Here is a 17,300-nt window from a genome sequence, read left to right on the forward strand (position 1 = left end):
ACAAAAAGACAAATACTGTATGATTCCGTTTATAGGCGTCAAATTCAAAGAGACATTGAAAGTAGATTGGTGGTTGCCAGGGGCCGGGTGGAGGGGGGAATGGGGAGTTATTGTTTGGAGATGGATGCTGGTGATGGTTGTACAACATGAATGTACTTAATGCCACTGAACTGTGCACTTAAAAATGGGTAAGATGGTACATTTTATATTCTGTGTATTTGTTGCACACACGTGCACACACACACGCACACACAGCTCACTCTGGCTGCAAGGTGGGGGGCTGATTAGGGGCTGCAGGCATTCAGGTGAGCAATGACGGTGACCCTGGCCAGGGCCCCGGGAGGTGGTGGGAAGTGGCTGGATTCTGGAGAGACTTGAGACAGAACCGATCAGGATTTGCGGCCCGATTGGGTTTGGAGAGTGAGATGAGTCCTGGCTTGAAGGCCTGAGCAAACTTCTCGGTCCTGAGAGTGGGGTCACGGGGAAGAGCTACGTTTAGGGAAGGTTCTGGACACGTCCCACGTGGGACACCCACTGCTCATCCCCTGCCACGTGCACACCACGCGTCACCTTGTGTAACACTCTCCACCCCAACTCACACGTGCACTCACACACGGCACGTGAACAAGGGGGCGATGGCCTTGGAGAAGGCAAACCAAGGCTCAGATGCACCACTTCCTGCTCGTGGCCACGCAACTAGTGTGTCCTGGGATCTCACTCTAGGCCGACCCCAGAGCTGGTGCTCTTTACCGGATGGAGAAGCTGGCCGTGTCTCAGGCTCCCCTGTGCTCATCAGAATAAAGAAAATCAGAAAGGAGGTGAGAGGCGTTCATTCTCTCTCTCCAGAGGGGAAGGGGGACTTGCCCCAGGGGTAAATAGAGAGACCGGATTTTCAGGGTTCAGGGAGGTGGGGAGGAGAGGGTGGGGGAGGAAGGGCTCTGGGAACCGGGTGAGCCAGGCCCTGGGGGAGGGACACGAGCTTCCCCATTCCGCAGAGAAGAGGGTCTGGGGAGCAGAGAGTTCCAAGCTGAAATGAGGAGGGGGAACTGGGCAAGGGGGGTGTGAGGCCTGTTCCTCCCTCTCTTGCCCCCTCACTCCTTCCCCACTCCTCTCACCCTCCCCAGTTAGGGCCCAGCTGGATAATCCAGGATAGTCTCCCCTTTTTGAGATTCTTAACTTAATTACGCCTGCAAAGTCCCTTTTGCCCTCTAAGGGCACGTAGTCCCAGGTTCTGGGATTAGGAGCTGCACATCTTTGGGGGCCCTCATGCAGCCTCCAAGAGCTGCCCACAATGCACCCCGGCCCCTCCTCCCAGACAGATGGGGTCTGTTCTCCCTCCCTCGAATCCAGGCTGGCCGCGAGCTGCTCTGACCTGTAGGATGCAGCGGCAGGGACACTGCCCCAGGTTGGGGCTAGGCCGTGAGAGGCTCTGCCTTCTTTCTTTTCTTTTCTTTTTGCGGGACGCGGGCCTCTCACCGCTGTGGCCTCTCCCGTCGCGGAGCACAGGCTCCGGACGCGCAGGCTCAGCGGCCCTGGCTCACGGGCCCAGCCGCTCCGCGGCATGTGGGATCTTCCCAGACCGGGGCACGAACCCGCGTCCCCTGCATCGGCAGGCGGACTCTCAACCACTGCGCCACCAGGGAGGCCCGAGAGGTTGTACTTTCTTTTTTTTTTTTTTTTTTTTTTTGCGGTACGCGGGCCTCTCACTGTTGTGGCCTCTCCCGTTGCGGAGCACAGGCTCCGGACGCGCAGGCCCAGCGGCCATGGCTCACGGGCCCAGCCGCTCCGTGGCATGTGGGATCCTCCCGGATCGGGGCACGAACCCGTGTCCCCTGCATCGGCAGGCGGACTCTCAACCACTGCGCCACCAGGGAGGCCCGAGAGGTTGTACTTTCTTTTTTTTTTTTTTCTTTTTACGGTACACAGGCCTCTCACTGTTGTGGCCTCTCCCGTCGCGGAGCACAGGCTCCGGACGCGCAGGCCCAGCGGCCATGGCTCACGGGCCCAGCCGCTCCGCGGCACGTGGAATCCTCCCGGACCGGGGCACGAACCCGCATCCCCTGCATCGGCAGGCGGACTCTCAACCACTGCGCCACCAGGGAGGCCCGAGAGGTTGTACTTTCTTTTTTTTTTTTTTTTTTTTTTTCTTTTTACGGTATGCGGGCCTCTCACCGCTGTGGCCTCTTCCGTTGCGGAGCACAGGCTCCGGACACGCAGGCTCAGCGGCCATGGCTCACGGGCCCAGCCGCTCCGCGGTGTGTGGGATCTTCCTGGACCAGGGCACGAACCCGCGTCCCCTGCATCGGCAGGCGGACTCTCAACCACTGCGCCACCAGGGAGGCCCGAGAGGTTGTACTTTCTTGGGTTCTTTGAGATGGCGTGGGAAGAAACAATTCCATTTGACACGTTGGTACCAGATCTTAGCTCAGGAGCACTTGGCTGCTTTGTGAGTTGTCATTCTCCAGGGTCCTTGTCTCAGTCAGGGTTCAACCAGAGAATAGACCAGCTGCAGGTAAATATCAGGAAAAGGAGTTGTTTTAGGTGACTGTGGGGCCGGCTGGGCAGGCCTGGAATCCGTGGGATGGGCCTTCAGGAAGGGCTGGAACTCCCTGGCACGGACTCAGGCTGCCGTCCACGAGCAGAGTTTCCTCTTCGCCAGGGAGCCCCAGCCCTGCTCTTAAGGCCCTTCCACTGATTGGACCAGGCCCACCAGACCATCTAGGGCAGCCTCCCTAACTTCAAGTCAACTGATTATGGACTGTAATCACATCTACAAAGTACCTTATGAGCAACACCTAACTTATTGTTTGATTGAATAACTGTAGCCTAGCCAAGCTGACACATCAAACTGTCCTTCACAACCTTCCTTTGAAAGTATACTCTCAAATCCTGGGGGACTGGAGGTGGTGGGAAAAGATATAAATATATGTATCTATAGATGTGTATGTATATGTATACGCACATATACATATATGTATTTATGTGGGCATATATATACATATATATAAATCAACGTATGTCTGTTTGTATAATATAGATATATAAAATCTCTCCTGGGCCAGATGGGCCCATTGACTCTCTTTTGTTTGGAAATCAGCTCTGCACAAATGATTGAGATATTGTTTATATGCTCCCTTCAGTGACACGGGTTTTCCCATATAATTAGCAATAATGATGAATAAAAATAAAATGTGGGCTTCTATACGGCCAATTATACATAATAAAGCTATCATTCCATCTGTAGGGATAATAAGCCACTGAGAGTATGTGGGGAGTCCCATGAGGTTGGCTCCCGTGGCCAGAAATTGCATGAAATGACAGCTGACCATGTAAAAAATGGGGTGAACCTCATGTTTGAGTGGTGAGGTGGTGCCTGGGGTACCGGGGGTTGGGGGTGGGGGAGCTGAGCCACTGAGGAAGAGAGAGGCCTGGACCTTAGTTCTCCCACCAGTTCCCCTGGGGATGTTCTCCTCCTGTGGACGGTGGGATGGCAGGGAAACCCCTCCAAGGGCCAGGCCGGGGGCACAGCTTTCTACGTGCCTCATCTCACTTAATCCCCTAATGAACGTGTCATGTGGTCATAGTCATCACCCCATTTCACAGACCAGGCAGTCGAAGCTGGGAGATGTGAGGTCACGTGTCCAAGGCCACAGACCTGCCCTGACCCCATGCTCTCATCCATCACTGTCAACGATGATTCTACTACTAAAGATAATATTAGCTAGTATGTACTGAGAGCTGTCCCGGTGCCAGGGACGCTTCAAGCACTTGTTCCTGGGACCTTACGAGACACAACCAGCATTCCCATTGGATAGAGGAGGAAACCGAGGGTCTAAGAGTGAAAGTCACTGTCCCAGGGGTCCCAGTGAGGGAGGGTAGAGCTGGGGGTGGCATTCAGGTCTTTGGGACTCCCGCTCCCCAGGGCCAGGTATCAGGGATTCAGAAGGGACAGGTGTTCAGAAGGGATGGATGTTCAGTGACCTGTCAGGAAAAGCAGGGATGTTTTGCCGTCTCCGTAAGCATCCTTGGCAAGTGGAACGTTGTTCCTTCTGCTAATGGGCTGCACGCACACATCCCTCTAAACCATTGCTAGGTTCTGAATCGTGTACTGTAAAAACAAAGGCTGTCACAGGCTTTTGCAAAGATGCTGGCTCGAGGCTCATTGCTTCACACACATGGGTAGCTCATTTAATCCTCCCAGCCACCTGTGTGGCGGAAAAAACTGTGATCCTATGTAGCAGATGAGGAAGCTGAGGGTCAGAGAGGTTAAGTAACTTACCCCAAGTGGCACAGATGGTAAGAAGCCACAGTGGGACTCCACCAGCTCTGCTGGCCTGCAGAGTCCAAGGAGAGGGGCCCCAGGGCCCAGGAGTCGGGGGAGGGCCAAGCAGGGCCAGGACTAGGGTGAGGCAAGTGCGACAGTCCCCTGTGGTGCAAAATTTACGGGGACGCCAGAAACAGGAAACAAGATAAATGATGTTTTCATGCGATTTGCAAAAACTCAAAATTAATGCGAAAATCCATGATGAACAAAATATCAAAGCTTTAAAGACAGATAAGTAACAGGGTTGTGCTGAGCCATATTGGAGCCTGAGGCAAAGGGAAAAATCAGTAATACTGATCCTGTCTTCACTTAAAAATTTCCACGTTTTGTTCATCATGGAAATTTTGAATTTTTAAAATAGTATTTATCTTGAACACTGTTTTTTGGGAGCGTCCCATTAAAATTTGCACTCCATTTGCCCCACTCTCGGCCTTGGGGGAGCAGCTCCCAGAGGCCAGTTAACATGAAAGGATGGATGTTGGCATTTCCCATGGCCACCAGCGGGGCCGTTTTGACCCAGTGCCACCCTACTCGCCTCTCTGGTTTGGGGCGGTCCTTTGCCTGGATCCCCTCCATCACAGCTCCCCAGCCTGTCAGCTCCCAACCTCTCTTCTTTAAGGCATTAGGTGTCCTTAAAGAGACCCCAGTGCTCCGCAGGGGAGACGTGTCACGCCACGCTCATGCAGGGGGAGGGGAGGACCCCAGCTCAGCGCCTCTCTCCGCAGGGACCCGGGCAGCGGCCAGCCTGGGCGCCTAAGTCCCCGCAGCCCGCACCTCCGCTCCTGTAACTCCACATCTGCCCAGAAGGGGGCGGCGTGGGCACGTGCATTCCCAGCCTGCGACCTGGGGCGTTCCTTCTTCCCACTTTGCTGCTTTTCCTTCTTCTTGCCAGCTGTCCCAAGTGACAGCCGACAAGGCTGCTCTTTCACCCCTGGCTGACAGTCCCTCTCCTGGGGAGGGATGACGAGAGGGAGGAACCTCTGAGTGCTGTTTTGATGAGCAGCATTCTTTCCCTTGGATTTGAACTGAAAAAAATTCACACGTTCACACAGGCGAAATGTGTATGAATGTTTACTATGTGCCAGGCTGTTCTCCCACTGACTCTGCACAGCAGCCCTGAGAGGTGGTCGCTACCGTAAGCCCCACTTTCGTAGATGCGCGTGTTGCCCAGGCTCAGTGGGACAGGGTCTCCTGGGAGACCACCAAGCGCAGATCTGATCCCGCGCTCGATGGCGTCAGTGTCCTGTCCACTTCCTCTCGACGCTTACCATTCCAGTCCAGGATCAAGTGCCAGGGAGTTAACGTCCCCCCAGAGCAGGCCCCAGCCAAGGCAGTGGGAGTGGAGGATGAACGCCCAGCTCCCTGCCCGCGGGTACCCTCTGGTACCCCTCCCCCAGTTTTCAGGTGGGCTCGAGCCTCTGGGGCCCGGGGTGGTGGTTTGCCTTGATAACACCTCCCCTGTCCCATCATCACCCCCACCAGCAGTAACATTTATTTTTGCTGTTTATTGAGCACTTACTGTATGCCAGGAGCTGTGTCTAGGGCTTTGCAGGGTTTACCTTATTGGATCCTTTCAGCGGGTCCCATTTTACAGATGAGGAAGGGGGCCAGGTCACAGGGTCACAGGATTCAGACCCAGGTCTGATGGCCTTAGCTAGTTGAATGAACCAGAGACTGAAGAAATGGCAGGTCGAGGTTTTCCAGGTGTGAAGGAGTGAATGAGTGCCGGGGCCTGGCTTCCTCTCAGGATGGTCATTTTGGACAGGATGGTCATTTTGGATGGCTCTAGGCAGCCTGACGTCATGGATGATGGTGTGTAGCGGGGAAGCTGGGGTACATCCCAGTCTCTGCGAGTCACAGCTGGAGAGGGAAGACTCCACCCCCGCTCTGTGCCAACTGGGGTGGAGGGCTCGTTGTTCATCTCTCTGCAGTTTATATTTTACTCATTTTTCTCCCAAAGGCGAGTGTGCATCGCTTTTCATAATTTGAAAAGAAAACCATAAAAAAATTTAAGACTTTCAGGTAAAAGCACAGTTAGACATAAATTAACTGAGGAAATGTAGCTAAAGTGAGCTCTTAGCAGGATGCTTGGTCAAAAGTAGTTTCTGGAATGCAGGCAAGTGGATGGCTGAATGGTCGGATCTGGTTGGTAAGTGTCTGCCCACTGTCCGCTCCAGAAGGTCAGGGTGCATTGCCCCCCTCCGAAGAGCCCCACCCTCAGGAACCCAATAGTTACTGACATGTTGTGGTGACCATGTGTCATTAACCCTTTCAATCTCCACAGTAGCCCCATGAAGTAGGTATTACTATTATTATTATTCTTCCCATTTCTCAGGAAAATGGAGGCCCAGAGAGGTTAAGTAATTTGCTGAAGGTCACACAGCACAAAAGGGGTGAATCAGGAGTCTAGTCTCAGAATTTGGCCCCAGAGGCAGCTCCTGACCCCTAGGGGATGCTGACCCCCCCTGGCTCCCTGACCCTCCCACCTTGACTGGGACTCCAGCATGGTCTGCATAAAAAGCAGACATTTCCAGAGCTAGTGAATTCCCTCTGGGCAAATCAGAGACTTGAGTTCCACAGAGAGAGTGGTGTCCTACAAAGAAGGAATTCAGGGTCAGCAGACCTGGGTGTGTGAGGCCCTGCAGCTCCACTGAGGGGGAAACTGAGGCACAGAGATGCCAAGCCCTTGCCTAAAGCCAGCCGCCAAGGAAACAGGCCTCCTGCACCCACTGGGTGTGGACTCTGTGCCTGCCCGCAGGTGGGTGCTCCGTGGTCTGTCTCTGGGCGGCGGGGACGGGAGCCAGCGGGGTGGAGGCCGTGATGCCGTGCCAGCCCCCCGCCTCTCTGGAGCGCCCGCCCCCGCCCCCGCCCCACCTCTACCCACTCCGTCTGCTCCAATCCCTCACCCCCCGGCCAAATTCTCAGCTTCACCGCGACCTTCTCGGGTGCCTCAGAACGCTGGTCCCAGCTTCTCTCTGGGTCTGGGGCTGTTGGAGTGACGTCTTGATGAGACCATCAGCCCCAAGGGGCCGGGACACCCGGCGGCCTGGCTCAGTGCATCACAGGTACAGAGCAGGTGCTCAGCCAAGTGCGTGCCAATGAAGCAAAGAATGAACAAATGAATGAGCGGACGCCGGTGTGCACTCAGCCTGGAGGTGTCAAAGGGTGTCTGGGGGAGGGGGGGCACAGCTGTCAGCTGTGGCCGGGCTCCAGTCCCGTTTTCTCATCCAAGAGAAACAAAAAGCGGTGATGATCACGGAAGGAGCCCTTGGCTTTCCCTCCCAAGGGAAAGCGGCTGATCTTTATATTTGGACTGTCCTATCCCGTGTCTGGGAGAAGAACTTTCCTCCCTCTGGTGGGTGGGGGCTGGCCGTGACACTTTGTCTTAGATGCCAGCCCTCCCTCCCTCCTTCCCTCCCTCCCTTGCTCCCTCCCTCCCTCCCTCCCTCCTTCCTTCCTTCCCTCACTCCTTCCCAAGCACAGGGTGGCGGTGGCAGTCCTGCCTCCCAGCCCAGGGCCCTGCAATTGCACCGGGTGGCCGGGCAGTGGGGCTCACAGACTGCCTGGGGGATGGAGCCGGGCTTGTGACAGCCCCTCTTCCATTTCTGTGTTAAAGGGAGGGGGTAACGGGGTGTGAGCAGGGCCCAGCTAGGGAGGGGTCTGCACTTGTGCTTTCACAGAGTTTCCTCTCCAGGGTGGGGACTGTCACCTGGCCCAGGGTCCTCGGCTTCTCCAGGGACAGGGAAAGTGCCTCTTAGGGAAGCCCATCCTGTCGGACCCCAGGCAGCGGGGGAGGGTGCTGGGCCCAGGGGCCTCCTGGTCCCCAGGTGAGGGCACAGGCACCTCCTGCTGCCCCCCGAGGCCGGTGGAGGGGGTGCCTGGAGTCTGAAGGGTGACAGGTGACGGTCCTGGCAGGTAGGGGCCCTGGCTGGTGCCCTCTTGCCTGTGCTGGGCTCTGCAAGCCAGACAGATGGGGGAGGAGACGGTGCGGGGGAGGAGACAACGGATGGCAGGGGCCGCTGGGTGGGTGGTGGCAACGGCCGTGTTTTCCGTGGGTGTCTGGCTGGTGACCTTTTAGAGGAATGGATTCAGAAGTGACTGCTATTTGTCGAGGCCCAGTTCAGAGACATCCTCGGCATTAAATGTCAGGCCCCCACTGTCACCAGGAAGCAGGAAGTGCATCCCAGCAGGATGCAGGCTGGCTGACACCTGACAGGGTGGATGGACACCCCGCAGGCCCAGGGATGGGGGTTTGAGGCGCTTCTGGGGGATTTGAGGAGAGTGTGGGATGTGAGTGTCTGGAGGACCCAGGAAGAGTGGAGCTTTTTGCTCTGCTTTGCAGGAAGCTGGCCTGCCCGGTGTCAGGGGGTGTCTCCAAGGGTGACCTGGTGACAGCTGCTCCCCCCTTGAAAGAGCCCCTCCTGCATGTCACCCCAGTGGGTCTCCTCACGTTCTCTGAGCGGAGCTTCGTGCCCCCGTTTTGTAGTCGGGAAGCTGGGACTCGGGGCCCCCAGGGGGGCTGCCCCTGCTCGTGGCTGATACGCCGAGGATCGGGGACCCTCAACACTGGGCTTAGCTGCCCTTTCGGGGCTCCGACTTCCCAGGGGAAGGCTCTGGTCTCTAGTGATGAAAACAGCTCAGCCCTGGCCCAGCGATGCCCCCCCCCGGCCCCCCCGCGGCTTCTGGCCTCTGAGCTCAGGGCTGAGCCCTTCGTGGGGATGGGCCCCCTGCCTCTCCTCTCCCTGTGAGCCACCTGTGTGCTCAGGATACAGACGACAGCTCTGTCACTTTCTGGCTGCCTGACGGGGGACCCAGAGGGCGCTCCTCCCACCCCAAGTCTCAGTTCCCCGTCTGTAAAGTGGGGGGATCTGCAGATCTGCCCGGCGGGTGCCTGCCGGGAAGGAGAGGCAGGCCTGGCGCTCCCACTGCGCTCAGATGCTCCCCCGTCTCTTCCAGGAGCTTCTGCTCTTTTCTCCTGGGCAGGGACTGGGGGTCACCTGCAGATTCCAAGCCTGACCCTCGTTCTGAACACCCTCCTGTGCGGGGGCAGGGCTCCCCCAGGAGAGCCGCTTTCCCCGGGGGAGCCTGGCTGGTTCCAGGGTCATTTCTAGGAACGGGGACCTGGTCTCCATCCCGGTGGTGTGTCCTAGCTGGCCCTGTGCTGAGCCTGTTCCTGGCCTTGCTTGTGCAATTCAGCCACAAGGCCACGGGCGTGAGCCACCCTGGGGTGCTGGTGCTGGGGGTCAGCTGGTGCCGTGGCCAGTAGGGGGATGTGGCTTTACGTGATGGTGGGAGGCCGTGGACTTTGAACCGGAGCCCTGGGCGGCGACTGACTATTGAGCTTTGCTGGGCGTCAGGTGCCACACCTGAAGCGCCAGGTAACTGCAGGTGACACGTAGGGCTTCCTCTCAGCAGGTTAGAGCCGAGCACCCCCAGAGTCCTCTCTACACTCGGGGGGTGCAGAGGTACTGCCCCCCCCCAGCCGCCTGCCCACCTGAGTTCCCACGCTTCCAGCTGGAGCTTCCATCTCAGCTGGGCTTCTTTGGTCTTCGGCCTGAGGACTTGGAGGCCCCTGGGGGAGCCTGTTTAGCCTCAAGCTGGTTCAGCCTGCAGTGCGGGGAGTTGGGTCTCCCTCAGCGGGGTGGAGACTGCTGGTTAGGCGCCCATCATCCTGGTCCTCACAGTTCCTTAGCGGGTCCCCAGCGGGATCAAGCCCAGGGTCCTCCCATCAACACGCACCCCCCCACACCCCTTGCTGTTCTCGCTCCCTGTGCCCCTTCCTCGCTTGCACATCCTGAGACCCCTGCTCCCAAGCTCCTCAAGGGCTCTGCTTTTGGGGGACCCCGGTCAAGACAGGTTCCTGAGGTGCCCCATCAGATACAAGGCCTGTGACGCTCAGGACAGGTAAGTGCACCTGCGGCCGCAGCGCTGAGACGGCTGAGCTTTTCCTGCCTCGTCAGCGTTGACCCTCAGCGCAGCCTCTGGCCAGAACCCCTGATCCCTGATCTCACACGTCAGGGTGTCCATGTCACACGGAGTAAGGGGTGGAGGTGGGGCTTGGACCCAGGCTGGCCCCAGCTGGTGACCAAGGGCGACAGAGTAAGTGACCATACCGGGATGCTTCCGTCTGGGACAAATGCTGAACTGGACAATGGGTGTCACCAGGGACTGTCCCTGGGATGGGAGGCTGGTGTTGGAAGAATGGGCTTGGGTGGCGCTCAGCACAGACGCGGCCGGCCACCCTCGCCCAGCTCCCCGGGAGCTCACAGGTGGACGGTCACCCAGAAGGCAGCTCGTCCCCAGGGACTGTGCCACCAGGGGGGGCCGAGCTGGGATTCCAACCCGTGCTATCTCGTTCCTGGGCTGGTTGCCCAGTGCACACCGGGCGGCTTCTGGGGAGCGGTCCCTTTCCTGGGAATGCAGACTTCCCTCCCGCTGGAAGTTCAGAGAAAGAAAAACAAAGAAAAGGAAAGAAAAGAAAACAAACCTGCTCTCTCTGCAAGCCCTCCCCTCCCTCCCCCCCTTTTCCCTCCTCTGTTTCTCCATCTCTCTCTCCTCCTGTTCTTTGTACATCTCCCTACCCCCCGCCCCCCTCCCTGCTCCTCCTTTTATCTGCTTCTGTCTCTCATTCTCTCCCTCCCCCTGTCTCTTTTAGTCTCTGTCTCTTTGTCTCTCTCTCCCCCACTCCTCCCCAGCCCTCCACCCTGGGGCAGGCGCTGGAGGTGTGGGCTCTACTGGGCTCTGTGCCCACTGTGGGGACTCGACCTTGTCTGTATTAAGGGGAAGGGACGGGATTAGCTCCTGTAATCCCCGGCCAGCTGTTGGCCACGGACGCGGACAGGGTCCGGGCTGAAACTGCAAGACCTGTTCAACGGGCCAGGTATGCGGGGCCTGGCTGGGCTTGGCTTGGGGTTGGGGGGGCTCTGAAAGGCCATTCTGGGGGGCACAGGCCTTTCCTGGGCTCCCTCCTAGGTGTCAGCAAGCCCACGGAGGGGAGGTGGGCGCCAGCAGCTTCTCCAAGGGCTTAATAACAGACCAACACATTCGGATTCTTGCTGAAAAACATTAGAGGAGTGTGTGCCCTCCGCAATTCCACGTCTGTGCTCCTGACTCTGAGCCCGAGAACAGTTTGCTCGGGGTGGGTAACATTCCAGTCCTCCGTTTCCTTTCCCACGTCTCAGTGTCCACAAGGGCAGCTTCGGACCCTCTGCTCCCTGTGCTGGGTGGGGCTGAAGTTAGAAATTGCAGGTACTCCCCTCTTGGTCTCCAGAGGGGACCCTGAGCTGGGATAAGGCAGTTCTGTCTGCACAAGAAAGAAGTTGTAATAAGCAACTGTGATCCACCTCCTGTGCGTTGATTTTCTTAAATGGCACCTGAACCCCACATCCCGAGATATGGAGGGCTGGAGCCACCAACTCGCCCATCTGGAGGTTTGCCACCTGAAGCCAAGCTCTGAGCCAGTGTTTCAAAGGTTTGGCAGGAAATTAAATGTATTCAATGGAATTTTGCATTGATTATTTACTTTTAAACTTTTTAATACTGAAGTCTAGCACAATACAAGAACATGCACACGTCGTAAATGTTCAGCTGGATGCGTTTTCACCGATGGAACATGCCTGTGTCACCAGCATCCAGACTGAGACCTAGAATGTGACCTCCCCACTCCATCCCTGCCCCGAAAAGATCCCACCATCCTGACTTCTCTCAGCGTCCATCCGCTTTGTCTGTTTTTGTGCTTTTTCTAAATGGAATCATACAGCATGTTCTCTTTTGTGTCTGGCTTCTTTGGCCCAGCATCCTGCGGGTTTATTTTTATCTCTGACCCCACCAGAACAGTCTTCCTGAGGCCGGGAAGGATTCTGCTAATCAGGTCCATGGGGTAGTGATGGCTGACGGAGGTAATGACCAGATGGCCACCATGGATGATTGAGATCTGACATGGCAAACTGACAGCTCAAGGGCGGATCGTACTTAACTTGCCCACTGCAGCAGGAAATATATGTTTCCATATATATGTCAGATGTAGAAAGAACATATAAAAGAATAATTTCATGCACATTACCCAGAATCGACAACTTAATAAACTTCCGGTCATTTAAAAAAATTGAGCTGAAATTCACACTGCACAAAAAGAACCATCTGCAGTGTATAGTTCAGTGTTGTTTTGTATATTCACAATGTCGTGCAACCATCATCTCTATCTGGTTCCAAAACTTCTTCATTGCCCCAAAAGGAAACCCTGTACCCATTAGCAGACAATCCCCAGACCCCCTTCCTCCAGCCCCCAGTAGCCACAAATCTTCTGTGTCTATGGATTTGCCTGATCTGGACATTTCAGACAAATGGGACCATACAACAGGTGGCCTTCTGTGTCTGGCTGTTTTCAGTCAGCATCACGTTTCTGAAGTTCTTCCATTTTGTAGCACGTCTCAGTACTTCCTTCCTTGTTATGTCATTTTTTCTTTAAAGCAGAGGAAGCAGCTTTTATTGATGAGTTATCTCCAGAAACCAAAAAGACTGTGTGCCCATTTTCAGTTACCCACTATCCCTCCAGGATCTCACAGCTCCTCTTGGGGAGAGGATACAAATTGCCTTTTGGTTTTCCAAAGCCCCAGTCCTCTGATGAGGTTTCCTCTCTTTGTACATAAACGAAGAAAATGAAGCCATCACAGCTTTTCCATCAACATCTGATTTAAGGATGGGCCTCTATCCTGAGATGACATCTTCTCTTTCTCGGCATTCAATTGTTCTTTTATGAGATAATTGTGATACTAAATGGTGTAGTCCAGGGGTAGGCAAAGCTTTTCCGTAAAAGGATGGATAGCAAATATTTCAGCTTTGTAGGACATACAGTCTCCGTGGCAATGACTCCTCTCTGCCATGTGGAAAGCCGTTTTATCAATGTGCAAACGAATGAGGGAGCTGTGTGCCAATAAAACTTTATTAATAAAAGAGGTGGCAGACCAGATTTGGGCACCCCTCATTTAATAGATAGTGGCACTGTTTATACATATTTTAAATTTTCTTAACTTGTAAAAATAAAAACTTCGCAAGGGTAGAGGTGCTGGTCCCTGCAGCAGACATGATTAACGGTGATGAAGACTCCTTGCCCCTTGAAGCTCAGCACGATTGCGTGACTTGCTTTGGGCAATGAGATGTGAACAGAAGACACGTGTCCCCACCCCCCCCAGGATGAAGCATTTCCAGGCCAGTGTGCATGGACCACAATACCATGTGTCATGGACCACGCTGTCTACCATCACTGTCACTGCCACAAAAGGCGAACGTCACGGTGTTCCAGGCCTGTTCTATTACAGAGATGCTGCTGGTGGCGGAGGTGAAGTAGAGAGTTACACTGACGCATAAGCTGAAGGATTGCTGGGCTGGGGGAGACAGGGGAAGCCAAGATCCCCGGCGGCAGGGAACACCCTGGTCACTGTGTCTCATGGGAACACTGGGGAGGGGCAGAGATTTATGGGGGGGGGGGCGGGGAGGCGACAGCCGGAATCAAGAATTTAATTTCTGAATGTCAAGTTAGATGCCTTTTAGACATCCACATGGAGATGTCAGAAAAGCAGTTGGAAGTAGGAGATAATTTTAGAAATTGTAAACTGGGGCTGCTGGCATATTTGGTTTAACTTGCATAGTATTCAACAGTAATTTAAACATTAGAAAAATCAAAAAAAAATTTTAAGTGTAAAAATTTGGGAAACTTTACATTATAAAATTCAGATTGTTTGGACTCCTTTGACTGATTAGAAGGTCTGGCTTTCCTGGCCCCAAGTTCCCCAGGACGAGGCTCTGCCTGAGCAGAGGGGCAGCTGCTCCTTACACAGGACCTGGGCTCTGCAGCCTGTGGCCCCTCCTCAGAGGGTCCTTGATCCTGAATTTGTATGCCAGTTGCTATTCATCATTTTGCTCAGGAGGCAGTGAAGAGGAACTTTAACTGTGTCTCTACACCCATGTCTCTGTTGAAACTGGGAAAACAAAGGATAGTGCAAGAGAGTCAATTTTCAAAGGAATTATGATGGTATATGCTTTTTCTTACACTTGGTGCATTTCCTTGTGTGTTGGAGGGTAACCCTTGCCATATCAGCCAGCAGATGAACTTGAGCTGTCCTGTGGAGGTACAGCCTGCACACCTGAGATCAGGCTGGGCCCCAGCACCATATTGGTAGCTCCCTTGGCTTTCTTTGGTGCAAATATTTGAATGTGGTCCTATATTTCAGTATAATTTTTTTATAAGAATGAGTGGGGAAACAGGAACTTGCTGAAACCAGGGATGAGAAGTAAAGGTCTCCCACATTAATGCCATTGCAACCAAGATGGGTATTGTATTAGTTAGCTGTGTTTCCAGAGAAACGGAACTAATAGAAGATCTATCTATCTATCTATCTATCTAACCTATCAGCTATCGATTTATTATGAAGAAATGGCTCACACAATTATGGGGACTGAGAAGTCCCATATCTGCCATCTGCAAGCTGAAGACCCAGGAAAGCTGGTGATGTAGCTCCAGTTTGAGTTTAGCAGATGGTGTAAATCCCAGTCCAAGGGCAGGAGAACATGAGGCAAGATGTCCCAGGTTAAGCAGCAAGGCTGGAAGGAAAAGGCGTGAATTCCTCATTCCTCCACTGTTTGTTCTATTCAGGCCATTGGATGGGTTGGAGGATGCCCACCCACACTGGGGAGGGCAAGCTGCTTTACCAAGTCCACCGAAACAAATGCTCATCTCATCCTGAAACACCCGCACAGACACACTCAGAAATCATGTTTACTCTGGGCACCTCTGTGGCTTAGTCAAGTTAACATGCAAAATTAACCATCACAGGTGTCTCAGACACCGTGGCGCATCCCTGGCCCAAGTGCGGGCTCATGTTACAGGAGGCAAATCTGAAGGCTTTCTATTTAGTCTTGAACAAAACAAAACAAAACAAAAGAGCTGGTGTTGAATTTGAAATATGGCACTAAAAATCACCTCTAAAAGACAAAGGGTAATTAGGGATTTTGTAAAAATGTTTTCACTCTCTAACAAGGAGAATTTTCCTAATGGCATGTAAAGCGACTGCTAAGAGTTTCAACATCTAACTTTCACACATGTTTTTCGGAAATCTTTATATTTGGACCTCTGAGGTGCCTGTAATTTTATAAGAGTTTTATACTGTGAAGATTATATTGAGCTGTGAATGTTTCAAGGGCTGAGCCGCTATGACTCCACCTCAAGCAGCGTCTTTCTTCTTTCAGCAAGTATTCAGCACCTATTATGCACTGTGTATTGTTCTAGATACTGTGTGTGTAATGGTGAGGAAAGCTGGACATGATTCCTGGCCTACCAGGAATGTCAGGCTCTTAGAGGAGTAACATATTAGTAAAAATATTACACAGATAAAGACGGACTTGTTGGGTGATGAGCTGTCGCGAGTGGTGTGTGTTGCCCTGATAGCGTGAAGGCTGCGATGGGGCAGAGAAGGTTGCTCTTAGGCAGGGGACCAGTGGCAGAAAGCGGAAGGTGAGTTGAAGTTGCATAGTGAAAAGCGTGCCCAGGTGTGGGCAGACGGGGAGAGGGAGGGGTGAGGCTTAAAAGGTGTCAGCAGTCAGACATGGAAAAGTGGGGTCCGTCTATTATGCTGGCACTTAGTAGAGATCCAATAAATGCAATAAATGTAGTCAGACATCGAAAAGTGGGGTCTGACTATTACACTGGCGCTTAGTAGAGATCCAATAAATGCAATAAATGTAAGCCCTTATTTTATCCACTCCCCCCGCCCCAGTGGCTGTCCAGCCTCTCTTTTCCTATAGGGGCACTAGCCTGGCTCAGCCCTGGCCACGCACCCCTTCTGCAGCCTCTGGCTCCAGGGCTGGTTCAATCCACACCTCTGTGCCCGCCGTGCAGCCTGTGTTGAGCCCAGATCAACATTCTATGTGTATCCCCATGGGAACGTTATAGTCAGATGTCGAGAAGCAAGATCTATTTCCTAATTAAAAGAGAGCTTCCTGTACAGCAAATCAATCGATCACAACCACGCACACACACACAGACAACAGTTGCTTACTTACACTCGTGCCTAATTCCTCTGGGGAACAAGCAAGCTGCTCTCTTCTGATGCCTGGGGTTCCAAAAGCTGTGGCTTAACCAGAAGTCATGGGCTGCATTTCCTCTAGTCAGAGTCGTGCCCCAGAATAGGCAGAACACGGCCTATTAAGCCCACGACTGTGTCCTGAAACGAAAACCCAGTCAGGTAGCCTGCTGGTACTACAATTACGTGCAACGAGTGTAAAATCCACGGTTATCCTGGCCTCCATTTTTAAAGTTTGAATGAATGGCTCCAGAAAGATATTAAAGCTTTTTTCCCCCGTGGGGGAATGGGGGAGAGTTTAATGGATTTGTGGGTTTTTGAAGGAGCGCCCAGCTTTCTCTAGAGCCCTGGCAACGGGCGGCTCTTAAACACGGTAGGTGCTGAGTAAATGCTGTACACTTAACTGAAAAGCCTGAGGACAGTCTCACTTTATGGAAGTAGAATTGTTTTCATTACCAACAACAGCTATAAAAGTCGCAGCAAGTGCCCTTGTCTGAGTCCCTTGGCCAGGCCAGACGTCGTAAATACCTTATCTTCACCCTGTTTCTGAAACGTCTATTCTTTTGCCGCCAGGGATGGAACAAACAGTTTCCTCCTCTGTCTCCTCTGCCAACCCCTTTCCACCCTAATCCCCGTTAATCCTTACTCACGCCCCCGTGAGACTGAATCTGTGTCTTTATTTCGCAGCTGAGGGGGCAGGGGTCTGAGGGGTCCACCCACCCGCCCAAGGTCACAGGGTCTGAAAGGGGAGTGGCTGGCTTGGAGGGCAGGTCAGCCTGACTCCTGAGCCCAGCTCCTGACCCAGTCCCCTGAGGCAAGGGCAGCTCTCCCTGGCCCTTGGTGGACCTGTGAGGACGGTTGTTGTTTTTTTTTTCGTGGTACGCGGGCCTCTCACTGTT

Source organism: Mesoplodon mirus (assembly GCF_964341445.2).
Source record: "Mesoplodon mirus genome assembly, chromosome: 15".
Classification (NCBI taxonomy): Eukaryota; Metazoa; Chordata; class Mammalia; order Artiodactyla; family Ziphiidae; genus Mesoplodon; species Mesoplodon mirus.